Raw genomic sequence first — 20,193 nt, forward strand, 5'->3', positions numbered from 1 at the left:
TACCTACCTCTCTCACAAAGGCTACATTCACACAACCATATCTTTCCCTGTGATTATAGATAATCAGATAAGTTTGCACCTCATAAATAGTATGCATAGAGTATGCAGGGGGTAGCCTGTCCTGGAGATTTGCTGGTTAAATTAAAACTGGGAGACAATGGTAAATCAAATAACTTGGGCATAATTTGTAGTTAAGAGGCCCCATTTCAAGGCCAGGTTAACGGGTTTTTACTTTACATGCCTTGTAAATTTCAGAATTCTAGATTCTGAAATTTCAGAACATAGTCAGATGATGTAATAGCCTAGCCACTCCAAATTTGGTATGGATTGATAGAGGAGGAGGTACCCAGCCAATTGAAGTTGGTTGCATCATTGCAACTATTTCCTGGAAAGAATTAAGAGTTTTTTTATCAACTAAAAATGTTAGCATACAAATATCCCTCTCTGATGTCACAAGCTGTGGGATGGGAGTAAAATCCCTGTAAGTAATGGTGCTAAACAAATGCCTATTGTCAGTCATCTTGAGACTCCAATACCACCTACAATGTTCCCAAGAATTCATAGCTGGAAGGAGCTTTTTAACTTTAAGTAGTAAGGTCTATTCCCTTTATCTGATGGGTATTTTCTAGAGCCCCTTCACAGATTGGAGGCTCTCTAACAATGAAGCACCTTGTAACATCACTAAAGAGAGGGGGTTCGTCACAACCGGCATCCAGAGGTAGCATACTCCTGTGACTTATGAGCTCTTTAGTTGTTTTTTGCACATCAGATTCATTACAGTGGCTCAAGCAGATTGATTAATGTGGTTCATGACCTATTAATGTCCTGAGTAGTGATGAGAAAACCTGAAGTGCACAATTCGAGTCCATACCAAATTTGACAACTGTGGCACCTAGGAACTCAAGGACCAAACAAGGATTCAGGTCAGGGTTTCAGAAAAAGTGCCAGGTTGCTTAATTGACTGCTGATGCTTACAGTCCCTTGGTAACCACAGGCATGTCCTCTGTAGACATGCCAGTGATTGGCTCGGCTGGACATGTGATGCTGCCGTATTAGAGCAGAGTCACTTTTCAGACCCCATTACACACAAGAGACACCTAGGTAGAGCCAGAAAGTCAGGGACTTTGGAAAAAAAGCAATTGCCCTGTTCAGGGCACTTAGGGGAATAGATGAAGCTCTAAAATAATTGCCCTTAAAAAGGCATTCTGAAAAACTGAATTAGGCTACTCATAGGCTACTATAGTGGCATGGATGTTATATCTTGTCTCCGTATAGTATTCATCTCCAGAAAAATCATAAATCATCATCAATCATTCCTTGATTGTAAAGTTATTCCTGTCAGCTAATAGTGCACATTAATTTGTAGATCATAGAAGTGCTCATCATAGTGATAAGCATGCATTAATACTTGAACCATAGAAGTGGTCATCGTAGTAAATAGCATGCCCTAATGTATCTTTAGTAAATGTTCCTATCATAGTGATTAGCATGCATTAATACCTGGATGATAGAATAGCTCATTACTGTGATTAGCTGCATTAATATGTTGCTCATAGAAGTGATCATAAAGTGATCAAAGTAAATAACATGCACTAATAAATGAATAATAAAAGTTCTTTTTTTCAGTGTATAGGGTGCATTCATATGTGGATAATAAAAGTCATCATCAAAGTGATTTGCCTGCATTCATATGTGGATCCTTGAAGTGTTCATCATAGTGAATAGTGTGCATTAATATGCAGATAATAGGAGTGCTTATTATAGTGAATCGTGCACATTAATACGTGCATAATAAAAGTGTTCATCAAAGTTACATAAAGAAGACAGTTGTAAAAAGACATATGACCCTTAAGTTAAACCAAGGGAGAAAGGGATTGGATGAATTATCAGATAACAAAAGTCCACTTCTAAATGAGTAGTGTGCTTTAATATGTGGATATGTACATTACTTTGTGAATATTAAAAGTGCCTATCATTATTAATTAGCTCATATTGATAGGTGGATCATAGAAGTACTCATCAAAGTGAATAGCGCACATTGATAGGTAGATAATAAAAGTGTTTTTCTCATAGACAATAGAAGTTCTCTTCATAGTGAAAAGTGCACATTAATATACGAATTAAGTACTTATCATAGTGAATAGCATGCAGTAATACATGGATTCTAAAAGGGCTAATTTCAGTGAGTACCTTGAATGAAAAAGTCCTGTCATATTATACAGTAGTTGGTACTGCATTCTTTTAAAATGAGGGAAGCAGGAATTAAGGGCTGTGGTGTTGCTGGTGGTGGGGATCGAGTTGGTGCTGCAGGGAGAGGATGTGTTTCGGATCTGCTTGGCACCAAAGAGACACCAAAAATAAAGCCTGGAAACACCTAAAGGTGCGGTAACATGTTCAGTTTTTCAGATGCAGTTTTTGATGTCCAAACCAGGAGTAAAGTGACAAAAAAGAAAAAGGAGTAACACCACTCAGTGATATGTTCTCACCTATTAAGATCCACACCTGCTTTTGGCTTTGAAAACTGCATATGAAAAACTGAACATGTGAACCCACCCTAAGGCCTCCCATGCTGCTTCAGTAGGCCCAACCTATGTCATCGCCTCACAAGTCCCTAGGTCACCTGTCTCCCCTCAAAGGAAGGATGTGACACCACCACTGCCACCACCCGCAGCACCACCATCACTAAAACAGTCCACGCCAACTGTTTAACTCTACATCTCCTATAACATGCAGAGAAAGTGAAAGTTTGGCTCATCACATGTTCAAGCTTTGGTCCTGAATAAGATCATTTCCAAATTTCAGGTCTTTGAAATGCTTCCATTCAGGCTGGTAGAGACAGATAGCATTAAAGATCTGATGGCTGCGACTATCCCACAGTATATAGTTCACAGCCATCACCACATTTCCTGGCAGGCAGTCCCTGTTCTGCACCATGCACACTGTTAGTAATAAGTGGGTAATAGAAGTCCTCATTATTTTTAATAGCATGCATTAATATGTGGATAATAAAAGTGCTATTCTCAGTGAATAACACATGTTATGTCATGGATACCAGAAGTACTCATCATAGTGAATAGCAGGCATTAATACATGGTGTGTTATTTTCAGTAAATTGAATGCATTAATACATGGATAAATTAAGTCCTTATTATAGTGAATAGCGTGCATTAAAGTTTTCAATTCCACAATTTCAAAATTTTCAATTCCACATTCTTGAATTTAAAATTTAACAATTCTGCATTCCCAGAACTTCAATTTCAAATTTTTCCATTCTGTACTCCAAAACTACTGGGTCTGAACACCCAGAGCACCTCAAACATGAGTGCATTAACAGGTTTTTGGTTTAAATATAGCTTCTTTTACCGCAGAGAGAGTAAGGATGTCTGTTTTTTCCATTGCCAATTAAATCCTCTAGGTATATAACTGGGTATGCCTTTAACCGCAATGAGAGGAAGAATTTGTGATTTCCCCATTTCTTCTTTCACCACAGAGAGAATAACTGGGTCTGAACACTCAGAATACTTTTAACCGAAGGGAGAGGAAGGGTTTGTGGTTTACCCATTACTTCTTTTACCATAGAGATATTTTTTTTCCCATTGCCTCTTAATATCCTCTCTGTAAATAACTGGGTCTGAATACCTAGAGCACATAAATATATATATATATATATATTTATATATATATGTGGCTATATATAGTAGGGGGCGGGGGCTGGCTATATTCTAGGGGGCTGATGGCTATTTACTAGGGGGCAGGGGTTGGTTATATACTAGGGGAAGGGGCTGGCTATATTTTAGGGGGCTACTGGCTATATACTAGGGGACATGGGCTGCTGGCTATATACTTGGGGGCGTGGGCTGCAGGATATATACTAGGGGGCATTAGTTTTCCACCCTAGGCTTATATTCGAGTCATTAGGTTTTTCCAGGGTTTTTTGTTAAAATTATGTACCTTGGCTTATATTCGGGTCGGCTTATAGTCAAGTACATACAGTATATATTTATAATTTCTTTATTTTTTTAATGTTATGTTATTTTTTAAAGTACTTTCCCTAGCACATTTCAGGTAGGGCAACTGTCCAAGTTATTTCCACCAATTTTCCGCCTTCTAGCCCTTACTAGCCCCATTTTGCAGCCATTTTTGGGTATTACAATCTGTGACCCTGTTGACATTAATGGGGTTTGTGTTCAAGTCAAAGTTCAGCACAAAGTATGGGTCCCAAACCAAATTTTGACTCAAAATTCTGACAGATCCATCAAACTCTAATCTAATGGAGTGAACATATGCTCTTTTCATTAGAGTCACACATTTTTTTTAAACTAGTTCCTACACTTTTCTTAGGCCAGGTGGAAGCTGGAATTAATTTGCGCTTAAGCTTGTGACGTTTTAAAGGAAACCTACCACTTGTAGTGGCAGGTTTCCGATGGCAATACCGGGCACCAGCTCAGGGTGAGCTGGTGCTGGAGCTTATTTTAGTTAGTGTTTTAAACCGCGGTATCACGGTTTAAAACACTTTTTAAACTTTATAGCCGGCGCAGGCAGGTACGCGCTCGGCGCTTACCGTGCACGCGGCTACATAGGAAGTGAATGAGAGCCGCGTGCACGGTAAGCGCCGAGCGCGTACCTGCCTGCGCCGGCTATAACGTTTAAAAAGTGTTTTAAACCGCGATACCGCGGTTTAAAACACTAACTAAAATAAGCTCCGGCACCAGCTCACCCTGAGCTGGTGCCCGGTATTTCCATCGGAAACCTGCCACTACAAGTGGTAGGTTTCCTTTAAATATTTCTTGTGCATCTTGATGCACTTGCATCTGAAATAAGTTGACTAAAGTGGGAAGTGGAGTGGTTGAAAAAAGTCACAGAAATGTTAGGAAACAGTGCAAATCAGCAGATGTGACAATCGTGAGACATTTTGAAGACAAATTATTTACATAAATGCAATGATACAAATTCCCCTCCCTAACATACATGTGTATTTATTTCTCCTTGTACTATTTAACACTATTTAATCTTAGATGGACTGTCAGCTCTAATGCCTTTTAATGTAAATCTACAGATACTATCTGACGTTGACATGGACTGTGACCTCTGATTGCGTACTGTCTGGCTCCCCCTGACATTATAAGTTTGAAAGTAGACAAACAGTCATTAGAGCTAGCAGTCCAAGTAAGCCAAAATGAAATTGTTTTATATATCAGTGGTTAGCACTACAGCCTTGTAGCACTGGTGTCCTGGGTTCAAGTCCCATTCAGCTCAGCATCTACCATGTCTTCTTTGCTATATAAATAAATGAATAATTATTATTATTATGTTACCAATGTTACCAAATTCAAGCCATTAATGTAGAGCATTTGTTATTTGAAAACTTTCTAGATAAGGAGATAAAAATCCAATTTCAGAGGGGAGGAGACTAAAGTTAATCAAGCTCTCAATGAGTGAGAAGCAAGGGGACTGACAGTAAACCAGCACCCTGAAGAGATCAGAAAAGTACTACGTCTATGTTGTGATTCCTGGATTAAGCTAAATGTAGTTTCTACAGAAAAAAGTAGATTCCCCCACCTCACCCCCACGGGATGAAAATACAGGGTCAACTTTCATCTATTATTAGATAGATTTTTAAGAAATATTTGTCACAATGATGTTCATTTTTCGATCCACTGTGTATTTCTTGAGATATTCCCATTTTTTTTTTTTTTTACCCATTTTCAATATCGATGATTACAGTGCAACGAGTCAGTGACATTTTTTCTGGGGAATCGACCCAATTAAAAATTTGAGTTCCCATTTAAGATTTTAAAATTTCCCCTGCCCCACTCCCAGGGGTTAGGGTTAGGGGACCGAGTTTGGTATCATTGGATAAAGTTTTTGAAAAATATTTGTCACAAATATTATTCGTTTTTTGATCCAATATGTATTTGTGAGATACCCTGTATATAAATGTTTGTCTTTATTTTTGCCATAAGATAAAGTAGGAAAACAACACCTTACTCCAGCTGGCAAGAAAAAAAAACACTCCAGAGTATATAACACAGTCCTTACTTAGACCCCACTGGGTTAAGTGCAACCTCTCTGTCCTCAGGCTTTCCAACACGGCAAGGTTCTAGTTCAAAGGTCCACACTGTTAAACTGAGCTACACTCTTAGTTAGAGAACCACAACCATTTACCTGACACTGCTGGGTTTACATAGGGATTGGAATGTGGATGTAGCCACTCCACCCATCTCTTTAACTGCCCAGAAAAAACTTGTTCCGGATTGTCTTTATTGCAGCTATACCAAAGTAACAAATGTGTGTCAGTGGCCAATTTCCGCTGACACCAGCAATAATGTTTTTTATTTCACCAAGGTCAGGCATCACAGTGACATGTATCTACCATTCACCATGACACTTTGTGTCTTCCTACATCCCAGGCTTACTGCCAAACACAGGAGTTCTGGGCACCTTCAGCCAGCATGCAGTAAACCCTAGAAAGCACATTTGCATTACCTTGAAACTTGCCAGGCCTATGTTCCACTGTAAAATTAATGTTTTGCAAGGCCAAGACACAGACAATGTTACCCTTTTTCTCCCTGAGCCATTTCAGAGGGGTATGATCTCATACCAGCCTGAATTTTTTACCCAGGAGGTAGTTCTGGAACTAATCTAGTGCCCACTTAACGGCAAAGCAATCTCTTTTAATTATTGAATAGTTGCAGTTTGCTGAGGACAGCTTTCTACTAAGATAGCACAACTGGTGTTCTTCTCCATTTACAATCTGCAACATTACAGTTCCTAGGCCCTTTCTGATGCATCTGTTTACACTACAAACTCACAAGAAAAATCAGGGGCTATCAATACTGGCTATCGACAGAAGGCCACTTTAAGCTTTGGGAAAGCCCCTTCAAAGTCTGGGGACCAATCGATCATGGCCAATTTGTTCCCTCTGTTAGGTTGGTCAAGGGCACTGCTGTTTCAACATTTCTGCATAAGTGTGTGTGGGGGGGGGGGGGCATTCTTGGATGGCTTCTACCTTTTATCTGGGGCTTAATCTCACCTCTCCACTCAATATATCCCAAGTATAAGTTTTCTTCCATCCCAGTGGCACACTTACTTGAATTTATAGTGAAATCGGCCTTTCTAAGTGCATTCAGGACAGCTTGGATTTTACCAAGGGGACTCTCCAAATCACGGCTAAAGATCGCTATGTCGTACAATTAAGCAGCTGAGTACACAGTATATAGCCCTTTGAAAGGTGTCTGGGGCCCCTTGTAACCCAAATGGCATCCAAACATAATGGAAAGCTGTCTTCTCCTTGGCTTCTTTAGATACTCTCTATTTCACTTAGGGACCAACACTATGGGACTTGACCACCCATTCTGTTTCTTGAATGACCCTTATTTTTCAACATTCTGTAAACTTCCTTGGTAATGACTACCACCCTCCAGGCCTCATGAATCCTATATGGTTTTAAATTCCCATTTTTCTCCAACAATTGTCTGCACTGGTGTTTTAGGGACAAAGACAGGGCTTAAGCAAATTAACATTGTAGACCTGATGGGGTTTTCTCCTACCTGGCTGATGAACTCGATGGTAAACTTTGCCCACCCGCTCAACAATCTCATAGGGCCCCTGCCATCTCACCGAGAATTTGCTCTTCACCATTGGTACTAGTACCAGAACCCAGTCCCATGGGCTACACCGTCCAAAACAGGCCAATCTGTTATAGACTCTGGTCTGCGCAATAGGAATGAGCTGAGCTATCCATTCCTGTAATTGGGAAACATGTTTAATTAACTATGGTATCCCATGTCTCCTTTGCTATAGCTAACAGGCCTTGTGGGTATTGACCATACAGCTTCTCAAAAGGAGAGAGCCCTGTGGATGCTTGGGGTACCTCCCTAATGGAAAACAACAGGGAATCCCAGACCCGACCATCATTCTAAACTACTTTTTTTTTAACATTGACTTCAATGTCTTGAGAAACTATTCTACTAGCCAACCTGTCTGTGGGTGGTAAATGGAGGTGCATAGTTGATTGGCCTTCAGTCTCTTACAGAGATCCTGCATTGCCCTGGACATGAACATGGTCCCTTGGTCAGTCAGAATCTTATTTGGCAGTCCTGTTGTACAAAATATCTGAACCATTTCTCTTGCAATAACTTTGGAGGAGGCCTTTCTCAGGGGAAAAGCCTTTGGATACATAGTGGCATAATTCATTAGCATTGGTATATACTGGTGACCTAGACAACTTTACCAGATGCCCTAACAAATCCATGGCTACCCTTTCAAAGGGTACTTCAATAATTGGCAATGGTATTTGGCGACTGTGGACGTTTGAAACTGAGGAAGTTACTTGGCAGGCAGGAAAAGACTGACAATAATCTCTGATCTCCCAGTAACATCCTGGCCAGCAGAATATGAGTATAATCCTTTCCATTGTCTCATCTGCCGCCAGGTGACCTCCTAACACATGGTTCTATGCCAGGTCCATGACCATGCACCTACATTGTTTGTGGATAAGGATCTGTTCTCCTATGTCCTCACAGATTTTGGTCACTTGGTACAACAAATTCTCATTGATGGCAAAAAGAGGAAATCTTTTGTTTCCCCCTAGCTCTTGAGGGACCCCATTAATTACCACCACATTAGTAAAGGCACCTTATAGGGCTTCATCTTGAAGTTTGGCTGCCAAAAGTTTCCCCTAGACACTTCCAGAATCCTCAACAACTGACTCCTCCTCCCTGTCCGATAGCATAACAGAGAAAGGACTACCTTTGGGTCAGTGCTCAAGGGGCTGTCCATCTGCTGTACAGCTCTATCCCAAAGAGCACAGGACATTCCCGACCAACAATTATGTCATGCATCAATATTTGCACGATTCCCACCTAGTGGGATATTGTACCCCCATTTGTCTTTAAGGTGACCTGGGCCACTAGGTACTCTTTCGAATCCCCATGTATACAAGAGATATCCAAAGTCTCCACAGAAAGTCTCCCCAGGGACCAACTCATGAGCTATAGGGACCGTCAAGAGTGTTACCAAGCTCTATGAGTCCAGGAGTCGAGTGACGGAGGTACCATTCACCCTGATTGTACAGAATGGGAGTGCCTTCTTCATTTTGGGCACAGTAGTGCATGCAGGATGTGCAAACATAGAGCTCTGCCTCCCTGATGAACACTCCATAGGTATCAGAGCATGGCATGTCCAGAAGATGATTTCTCTCAAAGGCGTAGTTTCTTTGCCTTTGGGAAGTCCTTCACAAGGGGACTTGGACCCCTTTCTCTGGCCATGAAAGACACTTCAGGCACACATGGAGGTGCTAGGTCCACAATAGAGTTCTCAACTGCATGATATCTCTCCACCAGACCCATCACCAGACACCCATGACTGCCTAGAAAAAAACCTGTCCCGGATTAGCTGTATTGCAACTATGCTAAAATAATGTGTGGCTGAATACGGCTGACACCAGCAATAATAGTGGTGGATGGTGACATGTATCTACCATCCACCACGACACCTTGTGTCTTTCTACAATACACATACACAAGGAATAATATACTTAGTCTAGAAACAGCACATTACAAAATAGTGATATAGCCATACTCTACACACAATCACAATACAGGCAGTCCCCGGGTTACATACAAGATAGGTTCTGTAGGTTTGTTCTTAAGTTGAGTTTGTATGTAAGTCGGAACCGTATACTTTATTATTGTAACCCCAGTCAAAATATTTTCAGGATTAGCAATAAATCTTAATTACAGGCACCATTGATAACTGTTAAAGCTGTTTATTGTAGCCTAGGACTAAAGTACAGTAAATTACCAAAATCCAGAGGTCCGTTTGTAACTAGGGGTCGTCTGTAAGTCAGGTGTTCTTAAGTAGGGGACCACCTGTACAAAGTGTTATATCACATGGCAACATTTGTATGTTTATATGTGACAACAATCCATCCAGGCCACCTTTTACAAATCTTCTGTATTGTTTTCATACCTAAATTATAGAAAAAGAAAAATGATAAAAAACATTTTTAAGATGTTAAGCTAGCTACTAGTAGCGTGACCTTCAGAAAACTATTCTAATATGATATCTGAGTTCTCAGAACAATCATGGCTTCTCTTTTGCAGAAAATGTTATGTCACATTCTATTACATTAGATCTGAGGGTGCTGTCATATAAATTATTTCCTTGTAGTTGGACCCTGCCAACAATTCACTTCTACGGTGCTGTTGAAGCATTATGTCATATTCTCAGCAACATTCTCAACATTGTAACTTGCTTTTATTGTGTTAAATATTTGTGTCCTTAACCAATACAGTGTATGAACTATTTTACCTGGGATGCAATTGTCAATATACACTCACCGGCCACTTTATTAGGTACACCATGCTAGTAATGGGTTGGACCCCCTTTTGCCTTCAGAACTGCCTCAATTCTTCGTGGCATAGATTCAACAAGGCGCTGGAAGCATTCCTCAGAGATTTTGGTCCATATTGACATGATGGCATCACACAGTTGCCGCAGATTTGTCAGCTGCACATCCATGATGCGAATCTCCCGTTTTACCACATCCCAAAGATGCTCTATTGGATTGAGATCTGGTGACTGTAGAGGCCATTTGAGTACAGTGAACTCATTGTCATGTTCAAGAAACCAGTCTGAGATGATTCCAGCTTTATGACATGGCGCATTATCCTGCTGAAAGTAGCCATCAGATGTTGGGTACATTGTGGTCATAAAGGGATGGACATGGTCAGCAACAATACTCAGGTAGGCTGTGGCGTTGCAACGATGCTCAATTGGTACCAAGGGGCCCAAAGAGTGCCAAGAAAATATTCCCCACAACTTGACACCACCACCACCAGCCTGAACCGTTGATACAAGGCAGGATGGATCCATGCTTTCATGTTGTTGACTCCAAATTCTGACCCTACCATCCGCATGTCGCAGCAGAAATCGGGACTCATCAGACCAGGCAACGTTTTTCCAATCTTCTACTGTCCAATTTCGATGAGCTTGTGCAAATTGTAGCCCCAGTTTCCTGTTCTTAGCTGAAAGGAGTGGCACTCGGTGTGGTCCCTGATGAAGCCCATCTAATGGGCGATACGCGTGGGGCATTTTCACTCCCCTGTGTTGGACTACTTTCCTGGTAATGTAACCGATCTGTTCTTTTACACATGTTTTTTTACAATTATTATTAGGGACTGAATAATACTATCTACTATTGAATTAATATAAATGGCACTTGCCTGTTCAATTAATTTCTCAGTCCCTATGTGATATGTTGAAATACTGTACTTTCACTATTCTCTCATTCTGACTTGTATTTCCAGAATTGGGTTTTTATTATATGTATGACCTCTCGAGGGGAGTTTGCGTTCTGTACCCAAATGAATTCTTTTCTTTGGTTTTTTAAATGTTTTTAATAGTCCTCTTTGATTATTCAATAAAGATTGATATCCCTTAGCATCTGCTTTCTTTGTTTTGACTTTATTTATTTCAGTGTATTTCAGTGTCAGTGTAAGGATAATGTATAAATATTGGTTGTATATATATATATATATATATATATATATATATACATATATATGTATATATGCAACCAATATTTATACATTATCCTTACACTGACACTGAAATACACAATCTAAATAATTACATACATACATGTCCCTCAGTATAACTACTACTGCTAGTAATAATGAAATAGTAATAGTAAAAACAGATATCAGGTGCCAATGGCATCCTCTTTGGGTTTTTTAGTCAGTACCTAGTGTGTTAAATATAGTACTGCTAAACAAATCTTTAACAGCATTATATTTAAGGTTTTGAAACAATCCCCTTTCATATCCTTTACATTGTAAATGATACCATAGAATGCAAGGACGTTTCATGCGCAAAGACCAATGAGCTAAGGATTGTCTACAAATAGAAAATGCAACACCTTTATTCACAAACAGAACCAACATTGTCTACAGGCTAGATGACACTTCATTTAGCCCCTTGCCAACCCATGACATAATTATACGTCCTGGTTCTAAACTGATGTCACCGATGACAACTGTTGTCCTAAATGCCTTAAATGCCCAATTTTTTTTATTATTAAACTCCCACATATTATAAAAAGTGAAAATTTACACACTACCTGCACATATATGATTTCCCTGCGTTCTTAACAACCTGTACAATAAAATAAAATTACTACTGAACCCATGAGGTGAATACCATAAATAAAAGTGATAAAATACATGTCGAAAAGTTTTTGCACATTCAACCAAACAAAAAAGCTATAAAAGTGAATAAAATGTCATATTTACAACACAATAATTCCAATAAAACTCATTCCACAAAAAAGTTCTAATACAGCTCAATCAACACAAAAAAAATCTAAATGTTCTGAGCCATAGAACATAAATAATATGATATTTATGCTATTCTGTTTATGAAGCAAAGAATACAAGTGAAAAATCAGTATCAGAATAGATTTTTTTTTTGCATTCCCACCAACAAAATGAATAAAATGAGCAGTGTTGCTATACTCCTTGAGGAGTTATGTTTACAAATAGGGTAACCTTTTAGGGGTTTGTGTAATTCTGGTATCTCATAGGCTCAGCAAATGCTACATAGCGTCTGAAATTCGTTTCAGCAAAATTTGCCCTTCAAAAGCGTGGTGGGGCTCCTTCCCTTCTGCGCTCTTGTTATGGGCATATAAAGTGTTTTATATATATCATCTATTTTATATCTATTCATTATCTGACTCCTATATAATTATCGCATATCAATCTATATTTATATATCTATCTTTATCATGTCTCTATCAAGTAAGCAGCACACTAAAGTAATTGCGGCAAAGAACTATGGCCCTCTTTTATTCTTAAATAAGTAAAAATTGACCAAAAAAACCTGCATAATAAACTAGGGCAATTTACACATAGAGTCAGGCACCATGTATCAGCATATTTGTTTTCCATGTGGAGGGGTTGGGGATTGTAGTGTAGTATAATAACCACCTATGAATCTGCAGCACAGAGGATCCCTGGTAACACCCCATAGAACCCTTCAGCCTCATTAACATAATTTTAAACGTTGATATTAGAAGGCAGGAAGCGATGGATAACATACTGTATTTTTCGGCCTATAAGGCGCACTGGAGTATAAGGCGCACCTCTAATAAATGCCTACTAAGACATCTAGGTTCATATATAAGGCGCACTGGAGTATAAGGTGCAGGATCAAATGCAGTACCTAAAAATGACCAGCAAGTGGCAGACCTGTGCACAGTTCAATCCAGCTACACTTCCCGGGAAACTTGTCTTCAGCGTGTCAGAGAGCTCCGATCTCAGAGGTATGGGCTGCTGGGGGTTAATGCAGGGTGATGCAGAAGGGGTTAAGCGGTCTCCCTCTGCCCATTCTCCTTCCCTCCTCAGCCAGGGTGTTAATCCTGTGGGGTTCCCTGTGGCTCCTTCTCTTCCCCCTGTTACAGGGCTGTCAGGTATGGGGGATTTCTTACTGATGATGATGATTGCCTCGTGGTCGGTGCTATGGCAGCTCCGGTCTCTCCCTGCTAGGGGAGGGCAGGATGGCCACAATGTTAGTTGTGGTGCCAGGGCACTTCAGGAGCTAGGGACCCTGTGTACAGTGTGGGAAGGTGCTGGAAATTTCTGGGGATGGAGCTATTAAACACTGGTAAATGTACGGTACATCTTGTCTGTAGTACATTTCTGTATACGTTCATATATAAGGCGCACCGGCCTATAAGGCGCACCATTGATTTCTGAGAAAATTAAAGGATTTTTGGTGCGCCTTATAGGCTGAAAAATACGGTATATAAGATTTCCACAGTCACAGTGCCTGGATCTATGAGTGTCCCTGGTTTATCATGATGGATTAAGATGGTAGATTTTATATAAAAGATTGTTGCTATAGTGCTAGATCACAATGCCGGCTTGTGTACACATGTGCATTATCATCCACACAGGGCTAGCGTTCCAGATGTGAGAACTGGGATTCCCTTAGACACCTCTGTTGGAAACTCCTATCATTACCTATTCTGATTTCCTATTCACGCACATTCGGTAACATTATACAGTATATATGGTATCAAGAAACCCATGTCAAATCAACATAGTTGATGGAGTGATTTTTGCTCAAAGTACAGGGTGTCAGTTTTTGGGGCTCTGTATTCCCCAAATTTCAATTATTTTTTGTTGCTAAAGTTGATATCAAGAAATCTGTGTCAAATCCACATAGTTGATGGAGTGATTTTTGCTTAAAGTCCAGGGTGTCAGTTTTTGGGGATCTGTATACTGCAAATTTCGATTCCTTTTTGTTGCTAAAGTTGATATAAAGAAATCTGTGTCAAATCAACATAGTTGATAGAGTGATTATTGCTCAAGGTCCAGGGTGTCAGTTTTTGCGGTTCTGTATTCCCCAAATATCAATTCTTTTTTGTAGCTAAAGTAGATATCAAGAAATCCGTGTCAAGTCAACATAGTTAATGGAGTGATTTTTGCTCAAAGTATAGAGTGTCAGTTTTTGGGGTTCTGTATTCCCCAAATTTCAATTCTTTTTTGTTGCTAAAGTTGAAATCAACATAGTTGATACTAATATATCAGACAGAGAGGGGGCAAGTGGATACAAGTGGATACATATGACAACCCCAGCCAAGAGTCTGTGGGTACGTCAGATAAAAACCTTAGTTGCCATTGCCCAGGAGCAGGTCAGCGGCCCTCACCTGTCCTCAACCAGCCTCTGTCATGCTCATTTCCCTCAGCCAGAGATCTACTAGGGGGCCTGGGCTCAGCGCAACTTTACAGTGAGGACGAACTCTTTGAGGACAGTCAGCTGCTTGGCAGAGAAGAGGTGGGGCAGACATCCGCTGCTTCGTGCAGTAGGCTGGAAAGTGGGGAGTGGCACGGGAGGTAATATTGCACTTGCAAGTAGTCAGGCTATGCATACTGAGACTGTTGAGGAGAATTGCAGTGACCGGGAAACACAAATCAATTATGATGTAGCTGATCGCACTTGAGAGCCGGGTGAAGCAAGGGCTTCATCATCATAGTCGGGAGAAGAGAGTGTCAGCTTGCGCGTCAGGCAGTGAAGCAGGTAACAAGTTGCTACTGTGGCCATGAGTCAGCAGGGTGGCAGCAGTACGAGTACGAGCAGTACGAGCATCTCTGCAACATGCAAGAAAAAATCAATCTGTTGCTTTCTCTGCGACAACTGAAAATCGGAGCCATGGTGACAGACAAAGGGAGGAACATGGTATCCACGCTGCACTGAGGAGTTATGGTCCATGTGTGCTGCATGGCGCACGAGTTCAATCTGGTTGTCAAAAGGTTCCTGAAGTCTTCCACCCATCTGCAAGACATTCTAAAAATGGCCAGGAAACTGTGCATGCACTTCATCCATTCTCACAAAGCCAAGAACACCCTCCTCAAGTTGCAGTGGCAGAACGGTCTCTCACAACGTAGGCTGATATCTGATGTTTCCACTAGTTGGAATTCCAGCCTCCATATGTTTGACCACCTGTATGAACAGATAAAAGCCATTAATGATTTTTTGATGATGCAAGCGGACCGTAGTACTCTCCTGTGTAACTTTGATGTCAGCCACTGGCAGCTTATGCATGACATCTGACCCTTTGAAGAGGCCACGTTATTTGTCACCATAACTACGGGTGTCATTTACTGTTTCATGTCCTGGAACAGATGCTGCAAAATCTGTCTGGTCAGGGCAATGAAGAAGTGGCGACTGCATCTTATGGCCACAGGAGTCCGGTGGGGGCTGAACTGGAGGAGAACATTGTTTGTTTTAAAACTGTATTTATTATGTACAAATATAGTAGAGACATCAGATTGTAAATACAAAGCTGTACATTGTACAATTTTTACATTTTTGTAGGCATTTGAATTGCAATGATGCTTACCATTTATAAAGAATAACATAAAAACTAACAACTTAGGCAATATATGTAATTAAGTTTAATGGCTAAGGTAGCCGTCTTCTCATCAGTTAGCGTGAATAAGGTATATGGGATAGGAAGTAATGAACATTGGGGTATTAGGAGAGGGCAGGGGGGAGGGTTGGGTGTGTAGACTCGTTGCATTGCTGTTTTGGGATAAGAATATTTTTAGGAATTTGTGTCTTGCCCCCCCACTTCCAGTTATTTCTTTGACTTTATCTTTCTACTGAGAGAGAGAGAGAGGGGGACCAAGGTTGTCTTCCAGTTACGCGGGATGAGTAGTTTTGTGGCTGATATAAGAACCGTGGCCAAATCATCCTTTGGAGTGTGAAGTGGGGGTCAGGTTTCCCCAACAATATAACACTGGGCTGTCGAGGTAATTGAGTTTTACATATCTGATCTATTGTTTTGAGAATTTATTTCCAGAAAGTTTGCAGCGGGTGGCAGAACCACCATATGTGAGCCATCGTGCATACTGAAGTGTTGCATCTCCAGCACTTACTATCAATTTGTGGTAACACCTGATATAACCGTATGTGTGTTGTAGGCCCAGGGCCTCTTCCATCCTTGTCTAGGGGAGTGCTAACCTTCTCTCCTTTCATACAACACAAACACCTGATATAGCCAATGGGGCGTCTTGTACCACCTTGAAACTATTTTATACGCATTGTCCCTAATTCTAAAACTTCTGGAAAAAATGTTAGATGCTTTCAACATGGCTATTCTGTCTCCTTCTGTAAAAACCTCTTGTAGTTCTTTTTCCCCCTGCGTTAGGAAATTTGGAGTGGTAGGGTTCTGTATTTGGACAATTGCCGAATATGTTCTTGATAGTAGTTTCTTATGGAGAGGGGCTGCAACAATAAGTTTCTCTAGCCAAGTAGAGTCTCGGTTGTTTTTTGGTTGTGACATGAATATTGAGCATACTGCATCAAAGTCCTTCTGGTGTAGGAAATTTGTTAACCTAAGTAAGTGTGCTCCGTCTATAGTGTCTTGTTTCTGAAAAAATGTGGCTAATGAGGTGTGATGCAATCTATTCCAGAATGTGTGAACTGTCTCTTTCTTGGGGTGTAGTTTTAAAGGTAACAAGTCTGAAGGTATTAGGGGGCTAAGGTCAGAAAAAACTGGTGAGATTTTTATAATTTGTGAAATGGCATGTCCTATTCCTCTATGTAAGACACTATACCTCTTGGGATCACTGAGTGGGGGTTTGAGGCCCCACATAATGGTTCTACTTTCTGGAGTTAAAACAGAGTTTTCTACCTTGTTGTACGGACTATGGTCTGGGGCTTGAGATATTGATAACCAGCGTGATAGTTGGCCCGCATAATAATAGGCTTTAGGATCTGGGAGGCCTATGCCACCATGCATTGCTTTTATACAGAGGAGTTTGGCGCGGATTCAGGGTTTTTTACTTTTCCATAAGAATTGTGAGAATGTTTTTTGAATCTTATTGAAAAAGGAGTAAGGTAGCCAAATTGGGACTGTTTGATAAAAATATATCAGTTTGGGGATAATATATGCTTGTAGGAGGTTCTTACTTCCCCACCAAGACATAAATTGGATATGTAGCCTTTAAGTTGCTGTTGGAACCCCTGGAGGAGGGGAATATAGTTGGCATAGGAGCTTTGGGTCTGCTGAAAGTCTCATTCCTAAATAGGTAATACTCTCTTGAGGTCAACAGTAAGGTGAGTTCAATTGTAATTTTTTGGACACGGCGGAACGGAGAGTGATGTTAAGCATCTTAGACTTTGCAAAGTTAACCTTGAAATTAGAAAGTTCTCCAAAGTCATCAAAGAGCTGAGTGATAATTGGCAGGGAAACAGCTGGGTTCGATATGAGTATAAGTAGGGCATCTGCAAAAGAAGTTTTATGTTCATAATCATCTTTACGAATGCTGCGTATTTCTGGTGTTAATCTGATCTTTCTAATCAGGGACTAAAATAAATAAGGAGGGGGAGAGTGGGCATCCCTGCCTGGTTCTGTTCTGTATCGTGAACGGAGCAGACAGGGCACCATTAACTGTTACTTTGGCATATGGCGATCTATATATATATTGATGGAATTCCGAACTGTGTCTGGGTAGCATAAAGGTATTCCCAGCTTACCCTGTCAAAGGCCTTCCTGGCATCTGTGCCGAGAATGACCAGTGGCAGGTGTTTACTTCTGGCATGTTCAATAATGCGAATGAGCCTACAGGTGTTGTCTTTACCCTGTCTGCCTTGTACAAACCCAGTCTGTTCCCCACCTACCAAGCTTGGGAGGAGGGGGTTTAGGCGAAAGGCAATTGCTTTGGCCCACCACTTGAGGTCGCAATTTAGGAGGGATATAGGGCAATAGCTGCTACATAGTTCGATGTCTTTCCCCTCCTTAGGTATAATGGTAATGTGTGCTTCTTGGGCATGTTTAGAAAGAGATCCGTCCTGTAGGAGAGATTTAGAGAGGGAAGTAAATTGCGGTATCAAGATGTGTTTAAGCATTTTATAATATGAGATGGGTAACCCATCTGGGACTGGGCTTTTCCCGGAATAGAATTGCGAACCTTATGCAATTCTTCTTCAGTGAAAAGGGTAGTTGAAGTCTCAGCCATTGATTGGGATATGGATATAAGTTGGCAAGATGAAAGAAATTCATCTAATTTATGTGTCCAGTTGCTAGTGGAGGAGGGTTTTGGGTTATTATATAGGGTTTCATAAAATTTCTGGAAAGCTTTCCCAATTAATTCGGTAGATGTTACTTTTATCTTAGATTCATCTTTAATGGAATGGATGTGTGCTTTATCTTTTTGCTTGTGAATAAGGGCTGTCATAATCTTGTTTCCTCTGTCTCTGAGACTGTATTGTTTAAACTTATCCTTAGTAAATGCTTTATATGCTTGTGTATTCAGTAAGTCTTTAACTTTCTTTCTGAGATCTTGGAGTTCCAGTAGGACTTCAGCGTCTTCTCTGCTTTTATGGGAAGATTCTAGGGAAGATATGCGTGTGAAGAGTGAATCTAGTTTTTCCGACCTTTTCCGTTTTATGTATGTACCTATTGAGATCATCTCGCCAGAGACAATGGGGCAAATTTACTTACCTGGTCCAGTCGCGATCCCCGATTCGGACGGTCCGACGAGGATGAAGTCCAGCGCGATTCATGAAGATTGTGCGCCCGAGTTCCTGCATCCGTTGTTTCCTCCCCAAGGTTCGCCGGAGTTCACATTCTCCTTCCCAGTGCTTGTAAGTGCGTGTCTTGCCAAAATCCGATTGTGTGTGGCAATTTGGCGCAAAATGGAAATCGACGGGAAACCTGACGAAAATGCGCTCTCCGGACCCCTAGTAAATGAGCCCCAATGAGTTTATGGGATTCCCACAACCCTGATTGTGACACATCACCTAGTGATATATTACTAAATTGTTCTTTCAATTTAGCTTCAATCCGAGCCTTATGAGCAGGGTCATCGGTTATTGTGTCATTGAATCTCCAGCACCACTGACCTTTATGGATGTTTATGGATATGAATGCTGGGTATATCTATAGATCTCACCATGAGGCTAAATTACCTAGAGATAAATATATAAACCAGCCTATGGTAGGTGCCATGTGAAATAGAAAAATATGTGTATTCTTTGGAGAGGGGATTATGTGTCCTCCAAATATCAATGAGATCCAAATCTGCTAGGGCTCTAGAGGTCCGGGCTAGTTTTTTGTTGGAGGTGATTGTTGGGTTAGTTGAGTCTAGTGAGGCATGTAACGCTATATTCAAATCTCCTCCCAGCAATAATATTTCTTCCCTAAACATTTTACGTTTTTTAAGGGTTTGGGTAGCCCACATTGATTGGCCCGAATTGGATGCATACAAATTAGCCACAGTGATTGTTGTAGATACAATTTTCCCTTTAATAAAGTTAACTCCCTTCTGAGTCTGCCAACTCTGCAATAAAAGGGATACGTTTGTGAATAGCAACTGACACTACTCTGGATATTTTAGAGTAGGGGCTATGAAACCATAAATTATAATCTTTGGTAGGCAGAGTAGGGATCTTACGTGACTTAAAGTGGGGTTCCTGGAACATGGCTGTTCCATTATTATTCTTAATACTTGGCTTCTTTTCTGTGTGGTACCCAAACCGTTGTAAGACATAAACACAATTTCAGCCATATTGATTATTCACATAACTGGGAAGATAATATATAACAGAAGTGTATTGGACCTATTTGTAGAAGACACAGTCTACAGTCGTGGGGGAGAGGTCTAACTCTTATGACGATAG

The 20,193-nt window shown here is 40.6% G+C and overlaps 1 non-coding gene across 1 annotated transcript; it reads right to left on the reverse strand.

Annotated features, from left to right (window-relative positions):
• Positions 1-16,446: 16,446 nt before the first annotated feature.
• LOC140129338 (U6atac minor spliceosomal RNA) lies at positions 16,447-16,552 on the reverse strand. Its single transcript, XR_011855531.1, has one exon. It is a non-coding gene; the product is annotated as a U6atac minor spliceosomal RNA (small nuclear RNA).
• Between the last annotated feature and the right edge of the window lie 3,641 nt (positions 16,553-20,193).

The sequence above is a fragment of the Engystomops pustulosus genome, chromosome 4, assembly GCF_040894005.1.
Source record: "Engystomops pustulosus chromosome 4, aEngPut4.maternal, whole genome shotgun sequence".
Lineage (NCBI taxonomy): Eukaryota > Metazoa > Chordata > Amphibia > Anura > Leptodactylidae > Engystomops > Engystomops pustulosus.